The sequence below is a fragment of the Panthera pardus genome, unplaced genomic scaffold (assembly GCF_024362965.1).
Source record: "Panthera pardus isolate Hobbes unplaced genomic scaffold, ASM2436296v1 HiC_scaffold_27, whole genome shotgun sequence".
NCBI lineage: Eukaryota > Metazoa > Chordata > Mammalia > Carnivora > Felidae > Panthera > Panthera pardus.
The window spans coordinates 28,334,774-28,350,383 of NW_026526843.1; the positions used below are offsets into that span (position 1 = coordinate 28,334,774).

General features: G+C 38.4%; 2 pseudogenes; one reads left to right on the forward strand and one right to left on the reverse strand.

Annotated features, from left to right (window-relative positions):
- Positions 1-699: 699 nt before the first annotated feature.
- LOC109250730 (NADH dehydrogenase [ubiquinone] 1 alpha subcomplex subunit 1-like) lies at positions 700-910 on the forward strand (annotated as a pseudogene).
- Positions 911-11,021: 10,111 nt separating this feature from the next.
- On the reverse strand, positions 11,022-13,839 carry LOC109250684 (39S ribosomal protein L18, mitochondrial-like; annotated as a pseudogene).
- Positions 13,840-15,610: the final 1,771 nt, after the last annotated feature.

Here is a 15,610-nt window from a genome sequence, read left to right on the forward strand (position 1 = left end):
GTCAATAGTACAATGAGAAACAGTCCAGGGGTGCTTGGGTGGCTCAGTTGATTGAGCGTCTGACTCTGGATTTCATATCAGGTCCTGATCTCATTTGTGAGATCAAGCTCCACATCAGGCTCTGCACTGACAGTGTAGAGCCTGCTTGGCAGTCTCTCTTTCCCTTTCTGCCTCTCCCCTGCTCACACTTCCTCTCTCTCTCTCAAAATAAACAAAAATTTTAAAAACATCCAATAGAAAAATGGGCAAGATATTTGAAAAGCCACTCCATAAAGAAGATACGTAAATGCCCGATAAACACATGAACAAATGCTCCATGCCATTAATCATTAGGAAGATGTAAATTAAAATCACAATGAGAACACTGAATATCCACTGCAATGTCTAAAGATAAAAAGAACAGCAACATTAAAATTAAGAAGATGTGGAACAACTGAAACTTAAATACACTGCTAGTGGAAATATATATACTACAAATGCTTTGGAACATAGTTCAGAAGTTTCACAAAATATTAAATGTCTACCATATGACCCATCTACTCCACTCCCAGGTATTTACCCAAGAAAAGTGAAAACTTATATCCAAAGACTTGTGCATGAATGATCCTAACACCCTTATCCAGAATACCTCAAAACTACAAACATCCCTACCTGAAGGGGACCAGGAAGGAAGGTTCTGGCCTTAGCAATTGTGGTGCGATGAGGTTCGAGATTCTGCCCGGGATCAGTGTCATGGCCACGTGCTTGATCATCCCCAGTAACGCCACTGCACACATCCATAGGTTCACTAATGGGGACAAAGAAAAGAGGGTTGTCCATTATTCATATCACTGGAGTTTGATGGAAAGAGGTGTGTGTCTCTGGACTTAATTGTTACTACGGGTCAAAGTGTTTGGAGAATATCGATTAAGGAAGTATTTTCCTGGCTAATGAAAAATAACTCAGTAATGCTCATCTACCCCTTCTAGAAGGTTATGCAGTGTATTGATGTAGTGCATAATAAAAACGACAAAAAATTAAAAAAAAAAAAGGCTAGAAACATCCCAAAGGTGTATCAACAGGTGAATGGATAAACAAAATGTTTCACAGCCATATAATGAAAGAATACTCAGTAATACAAAAAAATAAGTACTCATACACACAACATGAACAAATCTCAAGATTATGTGGAGTAAAAGGAGCTTGACAAAATTGAGAATATACCAGATTACATTTATTTAAAAAAAAAGCAAACTAACCTACAATGATAAAAAGTAATCCAATGGTTACCACAAGGCAGAGGTAAAGGAAGAGATGAACTGCAAAGAGGCACAAGGAAATTCTGTGGGTTTATGGAAGCATTCAGTATCCAGATTTCATAGGTAAATGAGCAGGTCCAAATGCATCACACTGCAAAAGTTAAATATGTGCACTTCACTGTATGTATATTCTAGCTCAATAAATACTTTGTTGAGAAAGAGGCACATTACATTTGGGGGGAAGTATCTACTGGATAACTTACTGTAAGAGAAATTTACTATTTACCAAATATATTTTTTAACATATGTTCACAGACTCCACCTCACAAAGCCAAAAAAGTGAATTGAGTAGGTTCTGCCCCACTTTTTTTAATATGAAAAAATTAATGCTTGGGGAACGAAGGTATCTTCCCACTATATATATAAACCAAGCGGCTGAGATGTGGTTTGAATTCGGTTCTTTCCACTTCACAATGCTCCCAAATGAAGTACATCTTATTAAGCAATGGATGAAAAGAGTCTCCTTTCCATCATGATCCTAATTACTACCTATACAAATTCAACCCACATCACAAACTGGGAAAATCCTTATTAAGAATACTGAGTCCCCAGGACTGTCCACTTGGTTGAAACATGATCTTCTTCTTTTTTTTTTTTTAATTTTTATTTATTTATTTTAAGAGAGAGCAAGTGCACCCATGCATGAGCAGTGGAGGGGCAGAGAGAGAGGGAGAGAGAGAATTCTAAGCAGGCTTCATGCCCAGAACAGAGCCTGACATGGGGCTTGAACTCACGGCCCCAAGATCATGACCTGAGCTGAAATCAAGAGTAGGACAGTCAACCAACTAAGTCACACAGGCGTCCTGAACCAAGCTCTTCTTGATTGCCAGTGTCCTGAAATGTCCACATTGACAATGACACATATATATTTTGCAAATCTTTAATTATTGATAATATATACAGTCCTGATGAAGTAAATTTTTCTCCTACAGGGGCTCCTGGGTAGCTCAGTTAAGTGTCTGACTCTTGATACAGGCTCAGGTCATGATCTCATGGTTTCATGAGTTTGAGCCCCACATTGGGTTCCATGCTGACAGCATGGAGCCTGCCTGGGATTCTCTCTCTCCTGTCTTTATTCCCCTCCCCCACTCATGCTCTGCCCCCCCAAATAAATAAACATTAAAAAATTTTTTAATAAAAATTTAAAAAAATTTTCCTTCTCCCTCTGCCTCTCCTGTGCTCACACTCTCTAAAACACAAATTTAAATTTAAAAAATTCTTCTACATATTTAATATCAAAAAGCAAAATGTAGAGCAGTACATATTATAAAATATTATTTTTGTAAATATTTCAAAAAATTTGAGAAACCACCCAAGCATCCATTGGCGAATGAACAGATAAATAAAATGTGGTATGTACTACAAACAATGGAATATAATTCAACCTTAGAAAGGAAAGAAATCCTACCACATGATGCAACATGGATAAACCTGGAGAATATTATGCAAAGTGAAGCCCATCACCAAAAGACAAATAATGCATGATTCCACCTAAGTAAAGTATCTGAAGCAGTCAAATTCATACCATCATAAAGGAAGATGATGGATTATGAAGGCACGGGAGAGGTATAGAGAGGGGAGTTATTGTCTCAGGGTTTCAATTGTGAAAGTTTCACAATTGAGAGTTTCAATTGTGAAAGGTAAAAAAGTGCTGGCAAGTAGTTGCATACAATGTAAATGTACTTAACAGTACTAAACTATACCCTTGGAAATCGTTAAGATTGAAATTTTATATTATGTTCTTATGCACAATAAAAATAAATCAATATGAATTTAGTGTTTAAAAATTAATGTTTAAGATAAAAATAAAAAATTAGGACACATTCTATCTGTAAAGTTATACCCATGGGTACTATCTCTTTATCTCATCTATAAAGCTTTCTACTTCCTTTTTTTTAAGAGTTTATTTCTTTTTTCTTTTAATGTTTATTTATTTTTGAGAGAGAGAACGTGAGCGTAAGCATAAGCATGAGCAGGGCTGAGCAGAGAGTGGAAGACAGAGGATCGGAAGCAGGCTCTGTGCTGTCAGCACAGAGCCCGATGGGGGCTCAAACCCACAAACTATGAGATCATGACCTGAGCCAAAGTTGGATGCTTAACCCACTGAACCACCCAGGCACCCCTAAAGCTTTCTACTTCTTGAACAATTTTAATAGTTTATGTTTTCAGAAAATTATTTATGTCAGTGAGTTCTTCAAGTTAAAAGCATAGAGTTACACATGACTTCTGTATAACTCTGAAAATCTCCTTAATATTTATGGTTATAGTCCCTTTATCATTTTTGATTTTATGGATTTTCCTCCTTTCTTATTTTTATTAGGCTAGAATTTGGTCCCCTACACCAACTCCCCCCCCCCTTTTTTTTAAGAAAAAGTATTTAGGGATTAGTTGAATTCACTGGTTTCCTGTTTCTAGTTCATTAATATCTGCTCCTAATCTTATTGTTTCCTCATGTTTTCCTTACATTTATGTTGTTGTAGCTTTGGAAGCTGAACATTTACTAAAAGAAACTTTGTAAAGCTATGAATTTTCCTCTGACTAAAGCTCAGCTATAACTCTTAGATTAAGGCACAATATATTCTTGCGGTTATTTTTTCAAGTATTGTGAACTGTGGCTTTTGCTTTTCCTCCTCAACCCAAGGATTATTAAAGGAAGTTTTACATTTCCTAAGTATGTGGGAATAAGTAAGGCTTCCATTTGTATGTCTATTATTAATTGCAAATATTACTGAATGTGTGCTACATATGCTTTTTAGAACTGGGCTTTACCAAAAAAAAAAAAAAACAAACAAACAAAAAAAAAAAAAACTGGGCTTTACATCATGGCCAATATGATTACATTTCCTTAATGTTCCATGGGTACACAAAAGAAGATATAGTTATTTCAGATAAAGAATTTTATTTGAATTGATTACTTTAACTTTACTAATTGAAATAATCAGGTCTGCAGGGTGCCTGGGTGGGTCAGTCAGTTAAGTGTCTGACTTCAGTTCAGGTCATGATCAAACGGTTCATGGGTTTGAGCCCTGCGTCAGGCTCTGTGCTGACAGCTCAAAGCCTGGAGCCTGCTTTGGATTCTCTGTGTCCCTCTCTCTCTGCCCCTCCCCTGCTCATGCTCTGTCTCTCTCTGTCTCTCAAAAATAAATAAACGTTAAAAACATTTTTTTTAAATAGTCAGATCTTCTATAATGCTTCATACATTGTGTTTTTACATGTTAAATTCCTCTTTTTCCATTGGCATACTGTTAGTTTCTCCTTGTATCTGGCAGTATTCAATTATCATTTTTAAATGGATCTTATTTTGTGCATAAAGGTTTATAAATATTATACTTTTATTATGCTTCCTTTTTTTAATCCCTTATCAGTACTGTTTATTTAACAGAGATGATGAACATGTTCTAGATCAGTGATGTCCAATATGCTGGCTGTTGAACACTTGAGCAGATGTGGCTACTAAACACTTGAAATGTGGCTATTATTACTGAGGAATAGAACTTTTAAGTTCAATTTTATTTAAATTAGATTAAACTTAAATGCAAGGGTGCCTGGGTGGCTCCATTGGTTAAGCTTCTGATTCTTGATTTTGTGTCAGATCACAGGATCAAGCCTCATGTCAGGCTCTGCACTGGCCAGTATAGAGCCTGCTTCAGATATTCTCTCTCCCTCTCTCTCTCTCTCTCTCTCCCTCTCCCTCTCCCTCTCTCCCTCTCTGCCCTTCCCCTGCTTGTGCACACACTCTCTCTCAAACAAACATTAAAAATAAACAAATAAGGGGCGCCTGGGTGGCTCAGTCGGTTAAGCGTCCGACTTCAGCTCAGGTCACGATCTCACGGTCCCTGAGTTCGAGCCCCGCGTTGGGCTCTGGGCTGATGGCTCAGAGCCTGGAGCCTGCTTCCGATTCTGTGTCTCCCTCTCTCTCTGCCCCTCCCCCATTCATGCTCTGTCTCTCTCTGTCTCAAAAATAAATAAACGTTAAAAAAATTTTAAAAAAATAAACAAATAAATAATGGAGATATATAGATAAATAAATAGATTTAAAATCAAACAGCCACCTGTAGCTAATGACTACACTATTAGAGCAAGGCTAAACTAATAATAAATAAATGGCCTTATCTTATGAATGAGTTTGCTTTAGATTCCACTTTGTCTATTAATATGCTTTCTTTGTGCTTGCATTTGCTGATATATGTCATCCTTTTACCTTTCACCTTTAAGAGTTACTTTTACACATGTCTTTTATAAGCCACAGGAAGTACAGGTGTATTTTGTCTCCTAGTTCAGTCTGTGAATGTCTGTTCTATAATAGAAATGTTTAACTCACATTTATTGGCATTGCTTGGTCTTACTTCTGTTGTTGTGTTTGAATTATTATTTGTTCCTACTTACTTTTTTAATATGGATGATCTTTAACTTTTTTTGCCTTAGTAATTTGGAAAGTATACTTTCTGCTTTTAGTTCTGCATGTGGTTACCCTTAAATTTAAAATACATGAATCTATGGATATCCTTGAAACTTTCCTTCCCCATCCTGATCTCCCAGGTGATTTTGGCATTGTATATTTTAGACAAAACTCTGTATTTTCAATATTTGAAACAATGTTACCCACTCTTTCAAGGATTATTAATATCTGCGTTTTTTTATAACCTCATCTATAACATCATTTAAGTAATTCTAAGTTTAAATGAATTCAATGCATGCATCAATCTATTTATACTAAAGTCTATTTTCTTAAGATCTTTATTTTTTCAAATTGTTTTCTGGTGACTCTGAGTACCTATTTTGAGTCACCTCACTCATTGTCCACATATTCTACATGAGTAGAATATTTCTGAAGGTATCTTTTTGTTGCATTGTCAGGGTAGAGAACACCTTGGTCAAAATATTGTTCTATCAAATAGGTAAATGCTGCTCTACTGTCTTATTGCATTTAATATTTATTATACCAAAATGCCAAAAACTTATTTAATTTTGAGGTGACTTGTTTATTTTCGGTTTTTCATTGTTTCTCTTTTTTGACTGGGTGCATGAATTTTTTTTATTCTCAAAATCCAGTACATTCACCGGGATTATTTAGGTGTCAGTCACATCTTGCAAATTCAACTGGTACCTAGTGATGCATTTTTTTTTTAATTTTTTTTTTTTAACGTTTATTTACTTTTGAGACAGAGAGAGACAGAGCATGAATGGGGGAGGGTCAGAGAGAGAGAGGGAGACACAGAATCTGAAACAGGCTCCAGGCTCTGACCTGTCAGCACAGAGCCCGACGCGGGGCTCGAACTCACCAGCCGTGAGATCATGACCTGAGTTGAAGTCGGACGCTTAACCGACTGAGCCACTCAGGCGCCCCCTAGTGATGCATTTTGATCTGCAGATTCAGCCATTTCTTCATTTAAGAAATGTTTTCTTCTATTATTGCTTCTATTGCATTTATTCTTGTCTCCTGAGATACATACACTGGCCACATATTGGTTCTCCATTCACTGGTCCATTATATTTATTATTGATTTTCTCATTATTTTTACCTCCTTGCTTCTTTTCTCTGTATTCTAGGAGACATTCCGTTTGAACCCAAAAGTGATTTTATTTTCCACATTCTCAAACCTGAACGCTACTGCCAATTTATTTATCACAAGATAGTATCATAATTTTGTTTTTGATAGTTGGCTATTTTGGTCTACGAAAATAATAATTTCTCATGGTTTGAACTAATACAAGAATAGTAACTGCAACAGGAATGGCGATGGCAAAAAAGAATTGGAAATACAATGAATGCCCATTAATATGGAAATGATTGAATAATGTCTGATACATTCATATTATAAGCTATTTTACTGCCATTAAAAGAATTGTGGAAATCTCACCAAATCCACTAGATATTAATAAATAAAAGATAAAGAAAAATGTCTAACATGATAACCAATTGTATAAAATATTGACCAAACAAAACTCTGTGTCTGAATCAGATGAAGTAAATATAGAGAATGTATAGAATGATATACATCAGGCTATTAACTTTAGTTATCATGTGGGAGTGTAATGAGAAGGAAGAGAAGAAGAGGGGAGGCCAAAGTCCCATAAAGCGTACCCCTATGGGGCACCTGGGTGGCTCAGTCAGTTAAGCATCCAACTCTTGATTTCAGCTCAGGTCATCATCTCACAGTTGGTGAGATTAAGCCCCACATTGGGTTCCATGCTGACAGCCCGGAGCCTGTTTGAGATTCTCTCTCCCTCTCTCTCTGTCCCTCCCCCTCTCATGCTTGCTCACTCTCTCTCAAAATAAATAAAAATAAACTTAAATTTTTTTTAAAAGGTACCCTTAACAATAAAGCAAGCATTTAGACTCTGATGCCATCTATGAAAAATAACATACGCATATACACATAATGAACCACACAAAATGGTGGTCATCCTCAAGTGATTATCTCAGTTTGATGGGATATTAGATGCTTCTAACTTTCTTCCTTCTTCTATCCCAAACACACACACACACACATGCTCTCTAAGGAACTTTGGCTCTGCTTCCTCTCTTTGGTGAAACTTCTCCACTGACAGCCAGACTCAGACGAGTACGTCTTCAGACGGATGGTCTCTACATCATAGAGTCTGGTTAAGTTCCATTTTAGCCCTGGCTCTTCCAAAGTAGGGAGAGATTATGAGGTCCAGGATTTCGACTATTTCTGGTTAGGCTACAATTCTCCCTCTGAGTGGGGAGTTATAGGACATCTTCCAATGTTTTGTTTTGTTGTGTTGTGCTTTTTCTTTTCCAATTTGGTCCCATCTGCACTCTACGTTAACTGTTCCTTTCTTTTTACATTTCAGGATGACACAGGTTTCTATCTTTATTTTAAATTTCCTCAGTCCTTCCAAAATATCCCTATTTCTTAAACTTGGTCTCTTTTACTTCTTTATTTCTAAGGTCCATTTATTTAGAGTCCACCTAACCTATCTAGAATACTTGCGTTCATTTTGCCTTTCTAGTAATTGTCATGATTCTGACTACAAAGATGTTGAATACTCCTTTTCACAGGACCTGAAACAACCAACCAATCTCAATGCCCTGAGATTGCCAAGACCCTTGAACCACGTTGAAACTAGTAACAAAGCTTTAAAAGCTTCTACTCTTCTTTAATACAGGCCCCTTGAGCCCTCAGCCATCACACCCTCCCACCCCATCAATGTTTTATGGAAGCTAAATTAAAGGCTGTTTTCAAACTCTTAATTGTAAAGCATTACTTTCAATTTTCATAATGACTGAGACCAAATTTATCTTCTGGGCATTGCTTAGGCTGTCCCTAGTTGCAGAGAGGCAAGGGCTGTTTAAACCTATAATCTTAGTTTCAATCCACACTCTATAATTTTCTGGAATGACGGCTCTGACAAGAAAATGCCTAGAAAGACACCAACCTCAGGGTCTCACAACTCTCAAAAGCTGCTGGTTGACAGATTTTGACATAAGGGCCCCTTGGGGCAAGTTTCCATATGAATCAGACACCCTCTGGTTTGGCCCCAGCTTTTTCAAATGTGGGCTTCTGTGCACTATTTAACCCTCACCTTTCATCTCACTGGCCTTGGTCCACCAATCACAGAACAACAACAAGCAAAGGAACAGTTTGTCCAAAATCAGCTACACGTGCACAGTAGAGATCTGTGGCCTAATGTGCTCCAGCATGGGAGAGTCATAGTGAGCATCTGTCTGGAAGTAAACCACATGGGCTTCAAATAAGTAGGATCACTTCAAATCATTTCAAACCAAACCATCCACCACAGTGTACTGACAATTCTGACCAAAATTCTTGACTCAGCAGAGGTAGAAGTTACAGAGGAGGAACAAAGAGTCAAGGTGAGTCGTGTTGCAAAGAAAGAGTGAACAGCAATGACCTAAAAACCTTGCTTTCTCCCATCCCCGCATAAAAACCTGTCCATCACAGATTTGCCAAGATTCTTAAAATTCCCATCAGAGGCATTACTCTTTTAGGTGAAAGGTATTGAATATCCTTGTTAAAATTTAACTAGGTAACCCAGAAAAGGTAACTCAACCATTACAAAAAAACCTTAGGGTCCTAAAGGAACTTGTTGTTCACTATATTAGGCAAATGCCTAGAAAAAACTAATAACAAAACATAATTTGTAAAATGCTTTATAACATATACATTGATGCTTTATATATATATATGTTCATATCACACAAATGGCATTAGAAGGAAATATTATTACCCTTGTTATTTGGTAAGAAAATTGAGACTCAAAGAGGTAAGTTGACTCCATCTAGCTAGCAACTGACATTTGCACTAACAGTGGGTCAAAGGACAGAGAAAAATTTGAGAGAAGGGATCTAGAAAGATCTTGAACACTGCGGTGCAGGCTAGGGTGAGACCCAGGGTGGGGGCACTAAGTACCCAGAGAATACAGAGTAGCTGAGCTTCAGGCAGAAAAGGAGGTAGATGTGTAGGTGAAGAAGACAAACTTTTCCCACTCCAGAACTCTGCAGAAGATAGACTCTGCCAGTGGCCTTAGAGTATGCAGATCCACACTCAAGGATCTTTTAAAAAAACACAGCATAGCATTGGGTCTGTCAGTGTCCAAAAATAAACTAAAGTAACACAAATCTACTGAGAAGTAAGCAACCCGGGTTCTGGTGCTGGCTCCACTAATTACTAGCTGCATGATCATTTGTGCATTTTTCCATCTATCTCTTTGAACTTTGGCAAAAGAAGAGCAGCCATAGAGAATGAAAAAGACCACAGGACTTGTGACCAGAAGACCAAGTCTTCAAGATTCAACAAAGTATTCAGTATATGCTGTGCACTGATCTCATCTCTGGGGATATAGACATGAACAGGACAGGTAAGACCCCTATTAATATTTAGTTTGCATTCTAGTGGCAGTGAACACAGAGGATGATCAACCAAATAAGCAAACAATGTGAATGATATGTGCTATGCAAAAAATAGATTCTGAGTTCCGACTACAAAAATGTGGGGCAAGTGACTTTCCTTCTGCACCTCAATCTCTGGTCTTTAAAAAAATGCTAACACCTCAGACCAGGACTACTGCACAGATTTGCTGTAAGGATCAAATGAAAGAATGGACTCAAAAGCTAATTGTGTAATGCAAATTGTTTACACAATCTTTACCAGAAAGGAAGGAGAAATCTTCTGACCACTTCACTGCTGGGAGCCAGCAAAGAAACTGAGCATGCCAGAGATTCTGTTGTTTCCAAAGACAAGATATAAAAGGGCATGCTCACTAACAACATATAAAAGGATACCAATCAATATAGACCACAATGTTCTCCTCTGTGGGTAACTAGAAAGGAGTGTTAGAAGAAAATGAGTTGAGACTCAAGCTAAATCAGAGAAAATTCTCACTTCACATATTTGAGGGTTTTTGTTTTGTTTTGTTTTTGTTCATTATGTGTGTTTCTTCTTTAACTTAGAAACAACATTTAATTTGACCTTCAAAAGTTAATTACAACTGGCAACAGCTTTTCTCAGATACTTCTCTCAGGTTCAAGAGAGGGGAGGAATTTAGCCCTTGATGAAAAACACACACATACACACACAACACTCCAGGGGAGGGGAGGATAACCTTAAATAGTAATAACATTCCACAGCTACATGATTGGATAAAACTTCCAAGCTGGCTGTTCTTCCAGATGCTTGCTTCAGAAGGATGTAACAGCTCATAGTTTTATATTTACACACTTGAAACAAAGCTTCTGTTTCATTCATAGACTCTCTGAGGCTCCTACAACACCACACCACCTTCTGTCATGGCACTCGGTAGTCCTCTCATCCAGTCTGCAGCTGCCTCCCAAGCAGTGGGGTGGGAGACCATGAAGTTGATTCCTTTACTCTCATAAGCCACCACATTTTTGGTGCTGTCAAGGTACTTTTTTTTAATAGCCCATTCCAAGTGGATACTGAAACCCCAACCTGGCCATTGTGATGTTCAACAAGTATTCCCACATTATGCTGAGACTTAATAATTCACAACCGGTGCCAGAACTCACAGAGGGCCACATAGTCCACCCCCCCCAGGAAAAAGCACCAACCTTGCTTTTTCCTGGCTAGAGCTAAGAGCTCCAGATTGCAGGGGTTCTAGTCCAGAGGGTCTACATCAGGCTTTACCACTGGCTTGGCACTGGTTGAGAGTGCTGTGACCCCACGCCTGGGGTTCCTGCAAACAGAAACTCCCACAATCACGCTCACTGGCCACAGCCATATTAACTCAACAAATTTAGTTTTTGTTGCTGGAATTTACAGGACATGCAAAAGCTAAACTTGAGACAACATCAGTAAGTGGCCTCAAAGCCTCCAACTCAAATAAATTATTATGCAAACCCTAAAATTGAGTATTGTATACCACTGGCAGAAACAGAACTGAGCATAGGTAAAAGGACATGCAGGCAAGAGAGTCTAGGTGTATAGATGGAAGTTGGCATTATAGGCCCATGCTTTGTAAGTGAAGTTATAACCCACAGTTCAGAAGAGAGGGAGAGAGAACACCAAAAACAAACTCTTAGGCCTACTTTACCAGAACAGTACTGGTCAGCAGCTTAGCAATGTGCTAGAAGACAAGTTATTTAAGTCTTATTTATCTCACTTCCACAAGTAACTTCCTACAGCACGGGTTCCCAACTTTGGTTCCACATTACAATCACTTGGTATGTTTTAAAAGAAGCCGATGCCAACATCCCATTCTCAGAGACTTGAATTTAATTACTCTACAGCATCTCAAGGTGGTGTTATCATTATAGCACAGAGGGGATTCTAATGTATAGCCAGCTTGAGAACAAATGGGTCTACAATGGGTTTGAATGGCCACCATAGATATGAATAGCATTCCTCACTACCTGTGTTCCATCAGCCCTTCCAAGTACTAGTGGTGCTCAATAGATCACAAGTGAGAAGATGTAAAACCAGGAGCATTTCATGAACACCCATCAGAAGTCCCTCAACCTCTGTCCTCTGCTCCTCGGTGACCCACCCCACTGCACACAGTTTATAGCTCTCTCAAAACATGCATCCCACATGTCATTCACGACTAGGAGAAAAATACAGTATTTCTCCACCCAGGAACAGGGAATGTGGCTTAGCTGTCCCTGTCTCTCACCACATGCCAAAAGAGATCCTATGTAATAAGTACTTTCAGAGTCGGTGTTCACTGAATAATTTCATCCCAGCTGGAGCCAAATAATACCTTGTGGATGAGAGGGTGGGGCAAGGGGGAAAGGGGAGAGGACAGGGAAAGAATACGAACAAAGAAAGTGGAAGAGAGAAGGGAAAATGAAGGCATAAAAATGGTTACCAAACAGAAGCAAAGTCACCACAAAGAATTTTCAGAGCTGGAAAAGCCCTTATAAATCACCTAATCTAGTTTCTAAAATAATGACTTTTAGGGCCACCTGAGTGGCTCAGTTGGTTAAGCATCCAACTCTTGATTTCAGTTCAGGTCATGATCTCACAGTTCATGATACTGACCCCAAGTCTGGCTCCTCCATGCTGACAGCACAGAGCTTGCTTGGGATTCTCTCTCTCCCTCTCTATCTGAGCCTTCCCTGCTCATACACGCGAGTGCTGGCTCTCTCTCTCTCTCTCTCTCTCTCTCTCTCCATCTCCCTCTTTCTCTCTCGATAAACACTGAAAAATTATAATGATCTTTAAGCTATATAGACCCTTTGAGTTACTTCTTAATACCAAGATTCCTTGGCCTCATCTGAACTTACAGACTCAAAAATAAATAAACAAACAAACAAACTTACAGACTCAAAGGATAAAGAAATGAAGGATGACCAAAAATACGAACTTTTAACATACTCCTTTGCATAGTTCTTTTATGCCTTCAAATTTGAGAATCCCTAGTTTAAATTCACTCATTTTTCAAAAAGGAAAACATGACCATAGAGGAACAAAGGAATTTTCTGAAGGTCATAATGCTCATTAGTGGCAGAAACGGAACTTCAAAACACAGCTTTCCAACTCACAGTCTAGTGCTATTTCTACTATTCCATGCAGGTCCTGTCAGGGCTAAGAAGTATGAACACTAAGACCTATTCTTATTCCAGAAAAAGTCCCTATTCAGTGTCACATTTCCTCAAATATCCTATACCTGTTTGTCAAAATACACATCTAATTAAAAGCAAAAACAGCAGGACACGTGGGTGGCTCAGTCAGTTGAGCCTTGGAGTCTTGATTTCGACTCAGGTCATGATCTCACAGTATCTGAGTTCGTGCCCTACGCTGACAGTGCAGAGTCTGCTTGGGATTCTCTCCCTGTCCCTACCCTACTTGCACACTCTCAAAATAAACAGACATTAAAAAAAAATAAAACACAACAGCAACAAAAACCTCCATGCAAAGGCAGCTATGACGAATAATGTTGCTAAGTGTTGCCCTTCCCAGGACTATATACACAATAAACGAAATTCTCAAAAGCAGCCATAACCCAACCACCCAAGTCATGACTCACAATTGACAACAATGTAGGCATCAAATGAACCACAGTGGAGACGTTTGGGGAGCAGGAAGTTTTCTTTCATGGTTTCTTCTGTTATGCATAAAGTCACTACTGATTAGCAATAATTTTACAGATGCCAGTTTAAAGACATCAATTTTTCTGTCATTATTATCTCCTGGGGGATTCTATGGATCACATAACTAACATCTTCTTCAGAAGGATTGTGGACTGCTCTCTGGACAACTCAGGAGGAGTTTTTCCGTTGCCTTTCCTGAAGTGGCCATCTGCTACCGAGAAGGCATTTCTAACTAGATTTATGGCTCTGGAACGTGGGATTGATCCATCCAGCTGATTACAATTTTATATTATGCAAGATTGGATGCCTTTAGGGCCCAGTTGGCCCAGGAATTTCTAATTGGCATCTGCTGAGAATGACACTCCATTACCTGCTGGAGCACACGTATATGAATAAACTTCATGCATTGACATAAACTGGGAATCAAGGACAGGCTATGGCATTTGGATACATTGAAAAACATGCACTACTTGAGATAATGTTCAGAGACCATACCAAAGAGTCAGAACTTCAGAAGCACATATCCACCTCTACTCAACTTGTGACCATTGCAGTGTAACATTCCAACAACCTAAAGAAACACAGTTTGGGGGTACCTGGGTAGCTCAGTTGGTTAAGCATATGACTCTTGATTTCAGCTCAGGTCAATGTCTCACAGTTTGTGAGATCAAGCCCCACAGTGGGCTCTGCACTGACAGCACAGACACTGCTTGGGATTCTCTCTCCATCTCTCTCTGCCCCTCCCCTGCTCACACTCTCTTATTCTCAAAATAAACAATTTTAAAAAAAGAAAAAAAACCCACAATTTTGTAACCATTCAAAAGACTAAAATCCATGAAATAAAATATATAAGTCGGGGCACCTGGATGGCTCAGTTGGTTAAGCATCCGACTCGACCTCGGCTCAGATCATGATCTCACAATTTGTGGGATCAAGCCCTGCGTCCGGGTCTGTGCTGATGGCATGGAGCCTGCTTGGGATCCTCTCTCCCTCACTCTCTGCCCCTCCCCTGTTCACACTCTCTCTCCCTCTCTCTCTCTCTCAAAATAAACATTTAAAAATATGTTACATAAATCAGCTATATAATTGTGAAACATAAATTCTACTTCTATATGTTCTTTATATAAACATCACAAAATTTTTGTTATGCTTCAAATTCGAAACAAAAAAAAAAAACTGAGTATCACATTATGGAAAAGCCTATTACCAAGACATAACATACACCCAAACTGTATTTTGGAGAGTACAACCTCTGTTCAAAGGTGTGTTGTCCTCTAGCTGGCAAAGTGGATTTATTAAGCACTTAAGTACATGAAGAAGTAAAAGTCTGGGCACTTAGCCAAGAGCTATTTATAATTACTTTGGAAGACATAATGTATAGAATAAAATCATATGAAAGAAAGCACTCACCATAACAGATAGTGTGACATTTGGCAAGACTCAACTGTATATTTATTATTATGCTTCATGTATCTATGAGTCTGTTTCTGTTTTGTTCATTTGTTTTGATTTTCAGATTCCACATATTAAGTGAAATCATACCATACTTGTCCTTCTCTGACTTACTTCACTTAGCATAATACAGCCGAGGTTTATCTACATTGTCACAAATGGCCAGATTTCATTCTTTTTTGTAGCTGAGTAATATTCCATGGTGTATACATATATACCACCTCACACACACATACACACACAACATATCTTCTTTATTCATGCACCTATCGAATGATGCTAACATTACTTTCATCTATTGGCTATTATAAATTATCCTTCGACA